The following is an 18,138-nucleotide window of genomic DNA, read 5'->3' on the forward strand; positions in this document are numbered from 1 at the left end:
GCCCACAGACTGGACTCTACCCACCCACACACTGGACTCTACCCACCCACACACTGGACTCTACCCACACTCTGGACTCTACCCCCACACTCTGGACTCTACCCCCACACTCTGGACTCTACCCCCACACTCTGGACTCTACCCCCACACTCTGGACTCTACCCCCACACTCTGGACTCTACCCCCACACTCTGGACTCTACCCCCATACTCTGGACTCTACCCCCACACTCTGGACTCTACCCCCACACTCTGGACTCTACCCCCACACTCTGGACTCTACCCCCACACTCTGGACTCTACCCACACACTGGACTCTACCCCCACACATTGGACTCTACCCCCACACACTGGACTCTACCCCCACACACTGGACTCTACCCCCACACTCTGGACTCTACCCACACGCTGGACTCTACCCCCACACGCTGGACTCTACCCCCACACGCTGGAATCTACCCCCACACGCTGGACTCTACCCCCACACGCTGGACTCTACCCCCACACGCTGGACTCTACCCCCACACGCTGGACTCACCCCCACACTCTGGACTCTACCCACAGGCTGGACTCTACCCCCACACGCTGGACCCACCCCCACACTCTGGACTCTACCCACAGGCTGGACTCTACCCCCACACTCTGGACTCTACCCACAGGCTGGACTCTACCCACAGGCTGGACTCTACCAACAGACTGGACTCTACCCACAGGCTGGACTCTACCAACAGACTGGACTCTACCAACAGACTGGACTCTACCCACAGACTGGACTCTACCCACACACTGGACTCTACCCACACACACTGGACTCTACCCCCACACTCTGGACTCTACCCCCACACGCTGGACTCTACCCCCACACGCTGGACTCTACCCCCACACGCTGGACTCTACCCCCACACGCTGGACTCTACCCCCACACGCTGGACTCTACCCACACACACTGGACTCTACCCCCACACTCTGGACTCTACCCCCACACGCTGGACTCTACCCCCACACGCTGGACTCTACCCCCACACGCTGGACTCTACCCCCACACGCTGGACTCTACCCCCACACTCTGGACTCTACCCACACTCTGGACTCTACCCACACTCTGGACTCTACCCACACTCTGGACTCTACCCACACACTAGACTCTACCCCCACACATTAGAATCTACCCACACACTCTGGACTCTACCCCCACACACTGGACTCTACGCCCACAGACTGGACTCTACCCACCCACACACTGGACTCTACCCACCCACACACTGGACTCTACCCACACTCTGGACTCTACCCCCACACTCTGGACTCTACCCCCACACTCTGGACTCTACCCCCACACTCTGGACTCTACCCCCACACTCTGGACTCTACCCCCACACTCTGGACTCTACCCCCATACTCTGGACTCTACCCCCACACTCTGGACTCTACCCCCACACTCTGGACTCTACCCCCACACTCTGGACTCTACCCCCACACTCTGGACTCTACCCACACACTGGACTCTACCCCCACACATTGGACTCTACCCCCACACACTGGACTCTACCCCCACACACTGGACTCTACCCCCACACTCTGGACTCTACCCCCACACTCTGGACTCTACCCACACGCTGGACTCTACCCCCACACGCTGGACTCTACCCCCACACGCTGGACTCTACCCCCACACGCTGGACTCTACCCCCACACGCTGGACTCTACCCCCACACGCTGGACTCTACCCCCACACGCTGGACTCACCCCCACACTCTGGACTCTACCCACAGGCTGGACTCTACCCCCACACGCTGGACCCACCCCCACACTCTGGACTCTACCCACAGGCTGGACTCTACCCCCACACTCTGGACTCTACCCACAGGCTGGACTCTACCCACAGGCTGGACTCTACCAACAGACTGGACTCTACCCACAGGCTGGACTCTACCAACAGACTGGACTCTACCAACAGACTGGACTCTACCCACAGACTGGACTCTACCCACACACTGGACTCTACCCCCACACTCTGGACTCTACCCCCACACGCTGGACTCTACCCCCACACGCTGGACTCTACCCCCACACGCTGGACTCTACCCCCACACGCTGGACTCTACCCCCACACGCTGGACTCTACCCCCACACGCTGGACTCTACCCCCACACGCTGGACTCTACCCCCACACGCTGGACTCTACCCACAGGCTGGACTCTACCCACAGGCTGGACTCTACCCACAGGCTGGACTCTACCAACAGGCTGGACTCTACCCACAGGCTGGACTCTACCAACAGACTGGACTCTACCCACAGACTGGACTCTACCCACACACTGGACTCTACCCACACACACTGGACTCTACCCACACACACTGGACTCTACCCACACGCTGGACTCTACCCACACGCTGGACTCTACCCACACGCTGGACTCTACCCCCACACTCTGGACTCTACCCCCACACGCTGGACTCTACCCCCACACGCTGGACTCTACCCCCACACGCTGGACTCTACCCCCACACGCTGGACTCTACCCCCACACTCTGGACTCTACCCACACTCTGGACTCTACCCACACTCTGGACTCTACCCACACTCTGGACTCTACCCACACACTAGACTCTACCCCCACACATTAGAATCTACCCACACACTCTGGACTCTACCCCCACACACTGGACTCTACGCCCACAGACTGGACTCTACCCACCCACACACTGGACTCTACCCACCCACACACTGGACTCTACCCACACTCTGGACTCTACCCCCACACTCTGGACTCTACCCCCACACTCTGGACTCTACCCCCACACTCTGGACTCTACCCCCACACTCTGGACTCTACCCCCACACTCTGGACTCTACCCCCATACTCTGGACTCTACCCCCACACTCTGGACTCTACCCCCACACTCTGGACTCTACCCCCACACTCTGGACTCTACCCCCACACTCTGGACTCTACCCACACACTGGACTCTACCCCCACACATTGGACTCTACCCCCACACACTGGACTCTACCCCCACACACTGGACTCTACCCCCACACTCTGGACTCTACCCCCACACTCTGGACTCTACCCACACGCTGGACTCTACCCCCACACGCTGGACTCTACCCCCACACGCTGGACTCTACCCCCACACGCTGGACTCTACCCCCACACGCTGGACTCTACCCCCACACGCTGGACTCTACCCCCACACGCTGGACTCACCCCCACACTCTGGACTCTACCCACAGGCTGGACTCTACCCCCACACGCTGGACCCACCCCCACACTCTGGACTCTACCCACAGGCTGGACTCTACCCCCACACTCTGGACTCTACCCACAGGCTGGACTCTACCCACAGGCTGGACTCTACCAACAGACTGGACTCTACCCACAGGCTGGACTCTACCAACAGACTGGACTCTACCAACAGACTGGACTCTACCCACAGACTGGACTCTACCCACACACTGGACTCTACCCCCACACTCTGGACTCTACCCCCACACGCTGGACTCTACCCCCACACGCTGGACTCTACCCCCACACGCTGGACTCTACCCCCACACGCTGGACTCTACCCCCACACGCTGGACTCTACCCCCACACGCTGGACTCTACCCCCACACGCTGGACTCTACCCCCACACGCTGGACTCTACCCACAGGCTGGACTCTACCCACAGGCTGGACTCTACCCACAGGCTGGACTCTACCAACAGGCTGGACTCTACCCACAGGCTGGACTCTACCAACAGACTGGACTCTACCCACAGACTGGACTCTACCCACACACTGGACTCTACCCACACACACTGGACTCTACCCACACACACTGGACTCTACCCACACGCTGGACTCTACCCACACGCTGGACTCTACCCACACGCTGGACTCTACCCACACGCTGGACTCTACCCACACGCTGGACTCTACCCACACGCTGGACTCTACCCACACGCTGGACTCTACCCACACTCTAGACTCCCTCGGCTGCTTCAGACCGCCCTCATTGCTACAGACCTCCCTCGTTGCTACAGACCTCCCTCGTTGCTACAGACCTCCCTCGATGCTACAGACCGCCCTCGTTGCTACAGACCTCCCTCGATGCTACAGACCGCCCTCGTTGCTACAGACCTCCCTCGTTGCTACAGACCTCCCTCGTTGCTACAGACCTCCCTCGTTGCTACAGACCTCCCTCGGCTGCTACAGACCTCCCTCGTTGCTACAGACCTCCCTCGTTGCTACAGACCTCCCTCGTTGCTACAGACCGCCCTCGTTGCTACAGACCTCCCTCGTTGCTACAGACCTCCCTCGTTGCTACAGACCTCCCTCGTTGCTACAGACCAACCCCCGCTACTACAACCCTCCCTCGTTGCTACAGACCGCCCTCCGCTGCTACAGACCTCCCTCGTTGCTACAGACCTCCCTCGGCTGCTACAGACCGCCCTCGTTGCTACAGACCACCCTCCGCTACTACAGACCTCCCTCGTTGCTACAGACCGCCCTCCGCTGCTACAGACCTCCCTCGTTGCTAGAGACCTCCCTCGGCTGCTACAGATCTCCCTCGGCTGCTACAGACCTCCCTCGTTGCTACAGACCTCCCTCGTTGCTACAGACCTCCATCGGCTGCTACAGACCGCCCTCGGCTGCTGCAGACCTCCCTCGTTGCTACAGACCTCCCTCGTGGCTACAGACCGCCCTCGTGACTACAGACCTCCCTCGGCTGCTACAGACCTCCCTCGTTGCTACAGACCTCCCTCGTTGCTACAGACCTCCCTCGTTGCTACAGACCTCCCTCGTTGCTACAGACCAACCTCGTTGCTACAGACCGCCCTCGTGACTACAGACCTCCCTCGGCTGCTACAGACCTCCCTCGTTGCTACAGACCTCCCTCGTTGCTACAGACCTCCCTCGTTGCTACAGACCTCCCTCGTTGCTACAACCCTCCCTCGTTGCTACAGACCGCCCTCCGCTGCTACAGACCTCCCTCGTTGCTACAGACCTCCCTCGGCTCCTACAGACCGCCCTCGTTGCTACAGACCACCCTCCGCTACTACAGACCTCCCTCGTTGCTACAGACCGCCCTCCGCTGCTACAGACCTCCCTCGTTGCTACAGACCTCCCTCGGCTGCTACAGATCTCCCTCGGCTGCTACAGACCTCCCTCGTTGCTACAGACCTCCATCGGCTGCTACAGACCGTCACCGGCTGCTACAGACCTCCCTCGTTGCTACAGACCTCTCTCGTGGCTACAGACCGCCCTCGTGGCTACAGACCTCCCTCGGCTACTACAGACCTCCCTCGTTGCTACTACAGACCTCCCTCGTTGCTACAGACCTCCCTCGGCTGCTACAGACCGCCCTCGTTGCTACAGACCTCCCGCGGCTGCTACAGATCTCCGTCATTGCTACAGACCTCCCTCGGCTGCTACAGACCTCCCTCGGCTGCTACAGACCTCCCTCGTTGCTACAGACCGCCCTCGTTGCTACAGACCGCCCTCGGCTGCTACAGACCGCCCTCGGCTGCTACAGACCTCCCTCGGCTGCTACAGACCGCCCTCGTTGCTACAGACCTCCCTCGTTGCTACAGACCTCCCTCGTTGCTACAGACCTCCCTCGTTGCTACAACCCTCCCTCGTTGCTACAGACCGCCCTCCGCTGCTACAGACCTCCCTCGTTGCTACAGACCTCCCTCGGCTCCTACAGACCGCCCTCGTTGCTACAGACCACCCTCCGCTACTACAGACCTCCCTCGTTGCTACAGACCGCCCTCCGCTGCTACAGACCTCCCTCGTTGCTACAGACCTCCCTCGGCTGCTACAGATCTCCCTCGGCTGCTACAGACCTCCCTCGTTGCTACAGACCTCCATCGGCTGCTACAGACCGTCACCGGCTGCTACAGACCTCCCTCGTTGCTACAGACCTCTCTCGTGGCTACAGACCGCCCTCGTGGCTACAGACCTCCCTCGGCTACTACAGACCTCCCTCGTTGCTACTACAGACCTCCCTCGTTGCTACAGACCTCCCTCGGCTGCTACAGACCGCCCTCGTTGCTACAGACCTCCCGCGGCTGCTACAGATCTCCGTCATTGCTACAGACCTCCCTCGGCTGCTACAGACCTCCCTCGGCTGCTACAGACCTCCCTCGTTGCTACAGACCGCCCTCGTTGCTACAGACCGCCCTCGGCTGCTACAGACCGCCCTCGGCTGCTACAGACCTCCCTCGGCTGCTACAGACCGCCCTCGTTGCTACAGACCTCCCTCGTTGCTACAGACCTCCCTCGTTGCTACAGACCTCCCTCGTTGCTACAACCCTCCCTCGTTGCTACAGACCGCCCTCCGCTGCTACAGACCTCCCTCGTTGCTACAGACCTCCCTCGGCTCCTACAGACCGCCCTCGTTGCTACAGACCACCCTCCGCTACTACAGACCTCCCTCGTTGCTACAGACCGCCCTCCGCTGCTACAGACCTCCCTCGTTGCTACAGACCTCCCTCGGCTGCTACAGATCTCCCTCGGCTGCTACAGACCTCCCTCGTTGCTACAGACCTCCATCGGCTGCTACAGACCGTCACCGGCTGCTACAGACCTCCCTCGTTGCTACAGACCTCTCTCGTGGCTACAGACCGCCCTCGTGGCTACAGACCTCCCTCGGCTACTACAGACCTCCCTCGTTGCTACTACAGACCTCCCTCGTTGCTACAGACCTCCCTCGGCTGCTACAGACCGCCCTCGTTGCTACAGACCTCCCGCGGCTGCTACAGATCTCCGTCATTGCTACAGACCTCCCTCGGCTGCTACAGACCTCCCTCGGCTGCTACAGACCTCCCTCGTTGCTACAGACCGCCCTCGTTGCTACAGACCGCCCTCGGCTGCTACAGACCGCCCTCGGCTGCTACAGACCTCCCTCGGCTGCTACAGACCGCCCTCGTTGCTACAGACCTCCCTCGGCTGCTACAGACCTCCCTCGGCTGCTACAGACCTCCCTCGTTGCTACAGACCTCCCTCGGCTGCTACAGACCTCCCTCGGCTGCTACAGACCTCCCTCGTTGCTACTACAGACCGCCCTCGTGGCTACAGACCGCCCTCGTGGCTACAGACCTCCCTCGTTGCTACTACAGACCTCCCTCGTTGCTACAGACCTCCCTCGGCTGCTACAGACCGCCCTCGGCTGCTACAGACTGCCCTCGTTGCTACAGACCTCCCTCGGCTGCTACAGACCGCCCTCGGCTGCTACAGACCTCCCTCGTTGCTACAGACCTCCCTCGTTGCTACAGACCTCCCTCGTTGCTACAGACCGCCCTCGTTGCTACAGACCTCCCTCGGCTGCTACAGACCGCCCTCGTTGCTACAGACCACCCTCCGCTACTATAGACCTCCCTCGTTGCTACAGACCACCCTCCGCTACTACAGACCTCCCTCGTTGCTACAGACCGCCCTCCGCTGCTACAGACCTCCCTCGTTGCTAGAGACCTCCCTCGGCTGCTACAGACCTCCCTCGGCTGCTACAGACCTCCCTCGTTGCTACAGACCTCCCTCGTTGCTACAGACCTCCATCGGCTGCTACAGACCGCCCTCGGCTGCTGCAGACCTCCCTCGTTGCTACAGACCTCCCTCGTGGCTACAGACCGCCCTCGTGACTACAGACCTCCCTCGGCTGCTACAGACCTCCCTCGTTGCTACAGACCTCCCTCGTTGCTACAGACCTCCCTCGTTGCTACAGACCTCCCTCGTTGCTAAAGACCAACCTCGTTGCTACAGACCGCCCTCGTGACTACAGACCTCCCTCGGCTGCTACAGACCTCCCTCGTTGCTACAGACCTCCCTCGTTGCTACAGACCTCCCTCGTTGCTACAGACCTCCCTCGTTGCTACAGACCGCCCTCGTGACTACAGACCTCCCTCGGCTGCTACAGACCTCCATCGTTGCTACAGACCTCCCTCGTTGCTACAGACCTCCCTCGTTGCTACAACCCTCCCTCGTTGCTACAGACCGCCCTCCGCTGCTACAGACCTCCCTCGTTGCTACAGACCTCCCTCGGCTCCTACAGACCGCCCTCGTTGCTACAGACCACCCTCCGCTACTACAGACCTCCCTCGTTGCTACAGACCGCCCTCCGCTGCTTCAGACCTCCCTCGTTGCTACAGACCTCCCTCGGCTTCTACAGACCTCCCTCGTTGCTACAGACCTCCATCGGCTGCTACAGACCGTCACCGGCTGCTACAGACCTCCCTCGTTGCTACAGACCTCTCTCGTGGCTACAGACCGCCCTCGTGGCTACAGACCTCCCTCGGCTACTACAGACCTCCCTCGTTGCTACTACAGACCTCCCTCGTTGCTACAGACCTCCCTCGGCTGCTACAGACCGCCCTCGTTGCTACAGACCTCCCGCGGCTGCTACAGATCTCCGTCATTGCTACAGACCTCCCTCGGCTGCTACAGACCTCCCTCGGCTGCTACAGACCTCCCTCGTTGCTACAGACTGCCCTCGTTGCTACAGACCGCCCTCGGCTGCTACAGACCGCCCTCGGCTGCTACAGACCTCCCTCGGCTGCTACAGACCGCCCTCGTTGCTACAGACCTCCCTCGCTGCTACAGACCTCCCTCGTTGCTACAGACCTCCCTCGGCTGCTACAGACCTCCCTCGGCTGCTACAGACCTCCCTCGTTGCTACAGACCTCCCTCGGCTGCTACAGACCTCCCTCGGCTGCTACAGACCTCCCTCGTTGCTACTACAGACCGCCCTCGTGGCTACAGACCGCCCTCGTGGCTACAGACCTCCCTCGTTGCTACTACAGACCTCCCTCGTTGCTACAGACCTCCCTCGGCTGCTACAGACCGCCCTCGGCTGCTACAGACTGCCCTCGTTGCTACAGACCTCCCTCGGCTGCTACAGACCGCCCGCGGCTGCTACAGACCTCCCTCGTTGCTACAGACCTCCCTCGGCTGCTACAGACCTCCCTCGTTGCTACAGACCGCCCTCGTTGCTAAAGACCTCCCTCGGCTGCTATAGACCTCCCTCAGCTGCTACAGACCTCCCTCGGCTGCTACAGACCGCCCTCGTTGCTAAAGACCTCCCTCGTTGCTACAGACCTCCCTCGGCTGCTACAGACCTCCCTCGTTGCTACAGACCTCCCTCGGCTGCTACAGAACTCGCTCGGCTGCTACAGACCTCCCTCGTTGCTACTACAGACCGCCCTCGTGGCTACAGACCGCCCTCGTGGCTACAGACCTCCCTCGTTGCTACTACAGACCTCCCTCGTTGCTACAGACCTCCCTCGGCTGCTACAGACCGCCCTCGGCTGCTACAGACTGCCCTCGTTGCTACAGACCTCCCTCGGCTGCTACAGACCGCCCTCGGCTGCTACAGACCTCCCTCGTTGCTACAGACCTCCCTCGTTGCTACAGACCTCCCTCGTTGCTACAGACCGCCCTCGTTGCTACAGACCTCCCTCGGCTGCTACAGACCGCCCTCGTTGCTACAGACCACCCTCCGCTACTACAGACCTCCCTCGTTGCTACAGACCACCCTTGCTACTACAGACCTCCCTCGTTGCTACAGACCGCCCTCCGCTGCTACAGACCTCCCTCGTTGCTAGAGACCTCCCTCGGCTGCTACAGATCTCCCTCGGCTGCTACAGACCTCCCTCGTTGCTACAGACCTCCCTCGTTGCTACAGACCTCCATCGGCTGCTACAGACCGCCCTCGGCTGCTGCAGACCTCCCTCGTTGCTACAGACCTCCCTCGTGGCTACAGACCGCCCTCGTGACTACAGACCTCCCTCGGCTGCTACAGACCTCCCTCGTTGCTACAGACCTCCCTCGTTGCTACAGACCTCCCTCGTTGCTACAGACCTCCCTCGTTGCTACAGACCAACCTCGTTGCTACAGACCGCCCTCGTGACTACAGACCTCCCTCGGCTGCTACAGACCTCCCTCGTTGCTACAGACCTCCCTCGTTGCTACAGACCTCCCTCGTTGCTACAGACCTCCCTCGTTGCTACAGACCGCCCTCGTGACTACAGACCTCCCTCGGCTGCTACAGACCTCCATCGTTGCTACAGACCTCCCTCGTTGCTACAGACCTCCCTCGTTGCTACAACCCTCCCTCGTTGCTACAGACCGCCCTCCGCTGCTACAGACCTCCCTCGTTGCTACAGACCTCCCTCGGCTCCTACAGACCGCCCTCGTTGCTACAGACCACCCTCCGCTACTACAGACCTCCCTCGTTGCTACAGACCGCCCTCCGCTGCTACAGACCTCCCTCGTTGCTACAGACCTCCCTCGGCTGCTACAGACCTCCCTCGGCTGCTACAGACCTCCCTCGTTGCTACAGACCTCCATCGGCTGCTACAGACCGTCACCGGCTGCTACAGACCTCCCTCGTTGCTACAGACCTCTCTCGTGGCTACAGACCGCCCTCGTGGCTACAGACCTCCCTCGGCTACTACAGACCTCCCTCGTTGCTACTACAGACCTCCCTCGTTGCTACAGACCTCCCTCGGCTGCTACAGACCGCCCTCGTTGCTACAGACCTCCCGCGGCTGCTACAGATCTCCGTCATTGCTACAGACCTCCCTCGGCTGCTACAGACCTCCCTCGGCTGCTACAGACCTCCCTCGTTGCTACAGACCGCCCTCGTTGCTACAGACCGCCCTCGGCTGCTACAGACCTCCCTCGGCTGCTACAGACCGCCCTCGTTGCTACAGACCTCCCTCGCTGCTACAGACCTCCCTCGTTGCTACAGACCTCCCTCGGCTGCTACAGACCTCCCTCGGCTGCTACAGACCTCCCTCGTTGCTACAGACCTCCCTCGGCTGCTACAGACCTCCCTCGGCTGCTACAGACCTCCCTCGTTGCTACTACAGACCGCCCTCGTGGCTACAGACCGCCCTCGTGGCTACAGACCTCCCTCGTTGCTACTACAGACCTCCCTCGTTGCTACAGACCTCCCTCGGCTGCTACAGACCGCCCTCGGCTGCTACAGACTGCCCTCGTTGCTACAGACCTCCCTCGGCTGCTACAGACCGCCCGCGGCTGCTACAGACCTCCCTCGTTGCTACAGACCTCCCTCGGCTGCTACAGACCTCCCTCGTTGCTACAGACCGCCCTCGTTGCTAAAGACCTCCCTCGGCTGCTATAGACCTCCCTCAGCTGCTACAGACCTCCCTCGGCTGCTACAGACCGCCCTCGTTGCTAAAGACCTCCCTCGTTGCTACAGACCTCCCTCGGCTGCTACAGACCTCCCTCGTTGCTACAGACCTCCCTCGGCTGCTACAGAACTCGCTCGGCTGCTACAGACCTCCCTCGGCTGCTACAGACCTCTCTCGTTGCTACAGACCTCCCTCGTTGCTACAGACCTCCCTCGTTGCTACAGACCTCCCTCGTTGCTACAGACCTCCCTCGGCTGCTACAGACCTCCCTCGTTGCTACAGACCTCCCTCGGCTGCTACAGACCTCCCTCGGCTGCTACAGACCTCCCTCGTTGCTACAGACCGCCCTCGTTGCTACAGACCGCCCTCGGCTGCTACAGACCGCCCTCGGCTGCTACAGACCTCCCTCGGCTGCTACAGACCGCCCTCGTTGCTACAGACCTCCCTCGCTGCTACAGACCTCCCTCGTTGCTACAGACCTCCCTCGGCTGCTACAGACCTCCCTCGGCTGCTACAGACCTCCCTCGTTGCTACAGACCTCCCTCGGCTGCTACAGACCTCCCTCGGCTGCTACAGACCTCCCTCGTTGCTACTACAGACCGCCCTCGTGGCTACAGACCGCCCTCGTGGCTACAGACCTCCCTCGTTGCTACTACAGACCTCCCTCGTTGCTACAGACCTCCCTCGGCTGCTACAGACCGCCCTCGGCTGCTACAGACTGCCCTCGTTGCTACAGACCTCCCTCGGCTGCTACAGACCGCCCGCGGCTGCTACAGACCTCCCTCGTTGCTACAGACCTCCCTCGGCTGCTACAGACCTCCCTCGTTGCTACAGACCGCCCTCGTTGCTAAAGACCTCCCTCGGCTGCTATAGACCTCCCTCAGCTGCTACAGACCTCCCTCGGCTGCTACAGACCGCCCTCGTTGCTAAAGACCTCCCTCGTTGCTACAGACCTCCCTCGGCTGCTACAGACCTCCCTCGTTGCTACAGACCTCCCTCGGCTGCTACAGAACTCGCTCGGCTGCTACAGACCTCCCTCGGCTGCTACAGACCTCTCTCGTTGCTACAGACCTCCCTCGTTGCTACAGACCTCCCTCGTTGCTACAGACCTCCCTCGTTGCTACAGACCTCCCTCGGCTGCTACAGACCTCCCTCGTTGCTACAGACCTCCCTCGGCTGCTACAGACCTCCCTCGGCTGCTACAGACCTCCCTCGTTGCTACTACAGACCTCCCTCGTGGCTACAGACCGCCCTCGTGGCTACAGACCTCCCTCGTTGATACAGTCCTCCCTCGTTGCTACAGACCGCCCTCGTTGCTACAGACCTCCCTCGGCTTCGGGAGATGCACTTAACTCTTTCTGATGTCCTGCTAAATGACTCTGAACTCATTATCTTAGGAGATTTGAACTGGATCATGCTTACATCTGTATCGGACTCTTTTAAAGAACTGTGTGACTCTGAATCTCGCTCAATTAATGTGCCTACAAGACCGAATCCCAGAGCACCTAACAAATCAAAACTATTGGACCTTATTCAAACGAATAATGGTCTGGCGGTCTGTGATGAAATACACATGGACTGGGATATTCTGTAATGATATCAGTGATGAAATACACATGGACTGGGATATTCTGTAATGATGTCAGTGATGAAATACACATGGACTGGTAATATTCTGTAATGATGAAATACACATGGACTGGGGATATTCTGTAATGATGTCAGTGATGAAATACACATGGACTGGTGATATTCTGTAATGATGAAATACACATGGACTGGGGATATTCTGTAATGATGTCAGTGATGAAATACACATGGAGGCTGTTATAGCAGCAATGTTCCAACATCTAGTGGAAAGCCTTCCCAGAAGAGTGGAGGCTGTTATAGCGACATTGTTCCAACATCTAGTGGAAAGCCTTCCCAGAAGAGTGGAGGCTGTTATAGCAGCAATGTTCCAACATCTAGTGGAAATCCTTCCCAGAAGAGTGGAGGCTGTTATGGCAGCAATGTTCCAACATCTAGTGCAAATCCTTCCCAGAAGAGTGGAGGCTGTTATAGCAGCAATGTTCCAACAACTAGTGCAAAGCCTTCCCAGAAGAGTGGAGGCTGTTATAGCAGCAATGTTCCAACATCTAGTGGAAAGCCTTCCCAGAAGAGTGGAGGCTGTTATAGCAGCAATGTTCCAACATCTAGTGGAAAGCCTTCCCAGAAGAGTGGAGGCTGTTATAGCAGCAATGTTCCAACATCTAGTGGAAAGCCTTCCCAGAAAAGTGGAGGCTGTTATAGCAGCAATGTTCCAACATCTAGTGCAAACCCTTCCCAGAAGAGTGGTGGCTGTTATAGCAGCAATGTTCCAACATCTAGTGGAAAGCCTTCCCAGAAGAGTGGAGGCTGTTATAGCAGCAATGTTCCAACAGCTAGTGCAAAGCCTTCCCAGAAGAGTGGAGGCTGTTATAGCAGCAATGTTCCAACATCTAGTGGAAAGCCTTCCCAGAAGAGTGGAGGCTGTTATAGCAGCAATGTTCCAACATCTAGTGGAAAGCCTTCCCAGAAAAGTGGAGGCTGTTATAGCAGCAATGTTCCAACAGCTAGTGCAAAGCCTTCCCAGAAGAGTGGAGGCTGTTATAGCAGCAATGTTCCAACATCTAGTGGAAAGCCTTCCCAGAAGAGTGGAGGCTGTTATAGCAGCAATGTTCCAACATCTAGTGGAAAGCCTTCCCAGAAAAGTGGAGGCTGTTATAGCAGCAATGTTCCAACATCTAGTGCAAACCCTTCCCAGAAGAGTGGTGGCTGTTATAGCAGCAATGTTCCAACATCTAGTGGAAAGCCTTCCCAGAAGAGTGGAGGCTGTTATAGCAGCAATGTTCCAACATCTAGTGGAAAGCCTTCCCAGAAGAGTGGAGGCTGTTATAGCAGCAATGTTCCAACATCTAGTGGAAAGCCTTCCCAGAAGAGTGGAGGCTGTTATAGCAGCAATGTTCCAACATCTAGTGGAAAGCCTTCCCAGAAGAGTGGAGGCTGTTATAGCAGCAATGGTCCAACATCTAGTAGAAAAGCCTTCCCAGAAGAGTGGAGGCTGTTATAACAGCAATGTTCGAACATCTAGTGGAAAGCGTTCCCAGAAGAGTGGAGGCTGTTATAGCAGCAATGTTCCAACATCCAGTGGAAAGCCTTCCCAGAAGAGTGGAGGCTGATATAACAGCAATGTTCCAACATCTAGTGCAAATCCTTCCCAGAAGAGTGGAGGCTGTTATAGCAGCGATGTTCCAACATCTAGTGGAAAGCGTTCCCAGAAGAGTGGAGGCTGTTATAGCAGCGATGTTCCAACAACTAGTGCAAAGCCTTCCCAGAAGAGTGGAGGCTGTTATAGCAGCAATGTTCCAACAACTAGTGCAAAGCCTTCCCAGAAGAGTGGAGGCTGTTATAGCAGCAATGTTCCAATATCTAGTGGAAAGCCTTCCCAGAAGAGTGGAGGCTGTTATAGCAGCAATGTTCCAACATCTAGTGGAAAGCCTTCCCAGAAGAGTGGAGGCTGTTATAGCAGCAATGTTCCAACATCTAGTGGAAAGCCTTCCCAGAAGAGTGGAGGCTGTTATAGCAGCAATGTTCCAACATCTAGTGGAAATCCTTCCCAGAAGAGTGGAGGCTGTTATAGCAGCAATGTTCCAAGATCTAGTGCAAATCCTTCCCAGGAGAGTGGAGGCTGTTATAGCAGCAATGTTCCAACAGCTAGTGCAAAGCCTTCCCAGAAGAGTGGAGGCTGTTATAGCAGCAATGTTCCAACATCTAGTGGAAAGCCTTCCCAGAAGAGTGGAGGCTGTTATAGCAGCAATGTTCCAACATCCAGTGGAAAGCCTTCCCAGAAGAGTGGAGGCTGTTATAGCAGCAATGTTCCAACATCTAGTGGAAAGCCTTCCCAGAAGAGTGGAGGCTGTTATAGCAGCAATGTTCCAACATCTAGTGGAAAGCCTTCCCAGAAGAGTGGAGGCTGTTATAACAGCAATGTTCCAACATCTAGTGGAAAGCGTTCCCAGAAGAGTGGAGGCTGTTATAGCAGCAATGTTCCAGCATCTAGTGGAAAGCCTTCCCAGAAGAGTGGAGGCTGTTATAGCAGCAATGTTCCAACATCTAGTGGAAAGCCTTCCCAGAAAAGTGGAGGCTGTTATAGCAGCAATGTTCCAACATCTAGTGCAAACCCTTCCCAGAAGAGTGGTGGCTGTTATAGCAGCAATGTTCCAACATCTAGTGGAAAGCCTTCCCAGAAGAGTGGAGGCTGTTATAGCAGCAATGTTCCAACATCTAGTGGAAAGCCTTCCCAGAAGAGTGGAGGCTGTTATAGCAGCAATGTTCCAACATCTAGTGGAAAGCCTTCCCAGAAGAGTGGAGGCTGTTATAGCAGCAATGTTCCAACATCTAGTGGAAAGCCTTCCCAGAAGAGTGGAGGCTGTTATAGCAGCAATGGTCCAACATCTAGTAGAAAAGCCTTCCCAGAAGAGTGGAGGCTGTTATAACAGCAATGTTCGAACATCTAGTGGAAAGCGTTCCCAGAAGAGTGGAGGCTGTTATAGCAGCAATGTTCCAACATCCAGTGGAAAGCCTTCCCAGAAGAGTGGAGGCTGATATAACAGCAATGTTCCAACATCTAGTGCAAATCCTTCCCAGAAGAGTGGAGGCTGTTATAGCAGCGATGTTCCAACATCTAGTGGAAAGCGTTCCCAGAAGAGTGGAGGCTGTTATAGCAGCGATGTTCCAACAACTAGTGCAAAGCCTTCCCAGAAGAGTGGAGGCTGTTATAGCAGCAATGTTCCAACAACTAGTGCAAAGCCTTCCCAGAAGAGTGGAGGCTGTTATAGCAGCAATGTTCCAATATCTAGTGGAAAGCCTTCCCAGAAGAGTGGAGGCTGTTATAGCAGCAATGTTCCAACATCTAGTGGAAAGCCTTCCCAGAAGAGTGGAGGCTGTTATAGCAGCAATGTTCCAACATCTAGTGGAAAGCCTTCCCAGAAGAGTGGAGGCTGTTATAGCAGCAATGTTCCAACATCTAGTGGAAATCCTTCCCAGAAGAGTGGAGGCTGTTATAGCAGCAATGTTCCAAGATCTAGTGCAAATCCTTCCCAGGAGAGTGGAGGCTGTTATAGCAGCAATGTTCCAACATCTAGTGCAAAGCCTTCCCAGAAGAGTGGAGGCTGTTATAGCAGCAATGTTCCAACATCTAGTGGAAAGCCTTCCCAGAAGAGTGGAGGCTGTTATAGCAGCAATGTTCCAACATCCAGTGGAAAGCCTTCCCAGAAGAGTGGAGGCTGTTATAGCAGCAATGTTCCAACATCTAGTGGAAAGCCTTCCCAGAAGAGTGGAGGCTGTTATAGCAGCAATGTTCCAACATCTAGTGGAAAGCCTTCCCAGAAGAGTGGAGGCTGTTATAACAGCAATGTTCCAACATCTAGTGGAAAGCGTTCCCAGAAGAGTGGAGGCTGTTATAGCAGCAATGTTCCAGCATCTAGTGGAAAGCCTTCCCAGAAGAGTGGAGGCTGATATAACAGCAATGTTCCAACATCTAGTGCAAATCCTTCCCAGAAGAGTGGAGGCTGTTATAGCAGCAATGTTCCAACATCTAGTGGAAAGCGTTCCCAGAAGAGTGGAGGCTGTTATAGCAGCGATGTTCCAACATCTAGTGGAAAGCTTTCCCAGAAGAGTGGAGGCTGTTATAGCAGCAATGTTCCAACATCTAGTGCAAATCCTTCCCAGAAGAGTGGTGGCTGTTATAGCAGCAATGTTCCAACATCTAGTGGAAAGCCTTCCCAGAAGAGTGGACGCTGTTATAGCAGCAATGTTCCAACATCTAGTGCAAATCCTTCCCAGAAGAGTGGAGGCTGTTATAGCAGCAATGTTCCAACAACTAGTGGAAAGCCTTCCCAGAAGAGTGGAGGCTGTTATAACAGCAATGTTCCAACATCTAATGGAAAGCCTTCCCAGGAGAGTGGAGGCCGATATAACAGCAATGTTCCAACATCTAGTGCAAATCCTTCCCAGAAGAGTGGAGGCTGTTATAGCAGCAATGTTCCAACATCTAGTGGAAAGCGTTCCCAGAAGAGTGGAGGCTGTTATAGCAGCGATGTTCCAACATCTAGTGGAAAGCTTTCCCAGAAGAGTGGAGGCTGTTATAGCAGCAATGTTCCAACATCTAGTGCAAATCCTTCCCAGAAGAGTGGAGGCTGTTATAGCAGCAATGTTCCAACAACTAGTGGAAAGCCTTCCCAGAAGAGTGGAGGCTGTTATAACAGCAATGTTCCAACATCTAATGGAAAGCCTTCCCAGGAGAGTGGAGGCCGATATAACAGCAATGTTCCAACAGCTAGTGCAAATCCTTCCCAGAAGAGTGGAGGCTGTTATAGCAGCAATGTTCCAACATCTAGTGCAAATCCTTCCCAGAAGAGTGGAGGCTGTTATAGCAGCAATGTTCCAACATCTAGTGGAAAGCCTTCCCAGAAGAGTGGAGGCTGTTATAGCAGCAATTTTCCAACATCTAGTGCAAATCCTTGACACAAGAGTGGAGGCTGTTATAGCAGCGATGTTACAACATCTAGTGGAAAGTGTTCCCAGAAGAGTGGAGGCTGTTATAGCAGCAATGTTCCAACATCTAGTGGAAAGCGTTCCCAGAAGAGTGGAGGCTGTTATAGCAGCAATGTTCCAACATCTAGTGCAAATCCTTCCCAGAAGAGTGGAGGCTGTTATAGCAGCAATGTTCCAACAACTAGTGGAAAGCCTTCCCAGAAGAGTGGAGGCTGTTATAACAGCAATGTTCCAACATCTAGTGGAAATCCTTCCCAGAAGAGTGGAGGCTGTTATAGCGACAATGTTCCAACATCTAGTGGAAAGCCTTCCCAGAAGAGTGGAGGCTGTTATAGCAGAAATGTTCCAACATCTAGTGGAAATCCTTCCCAGAAGAGTGGAGGCTGTTATAGCAGCAATGTTCCAAGATCTAGTGCAAATCCTT

The sequence above is a fragment of the Salvelinus fontinalis genome, unplaced genomic scaffold (assembly GCF_029448725.1).
Source record: "Salvelinus fontinalis isolate EN_2023a unplaced genomic scaffold, ASM2944872v1 scaffold_0031, whole genome shotgun sequence".
Lineage (NCBI taxonomy): Eukaryota > Metazoa > Chordata > Actinopteri > Salmoniformes > Salmonidae > Salvelinus > Salvelinus fontinalis.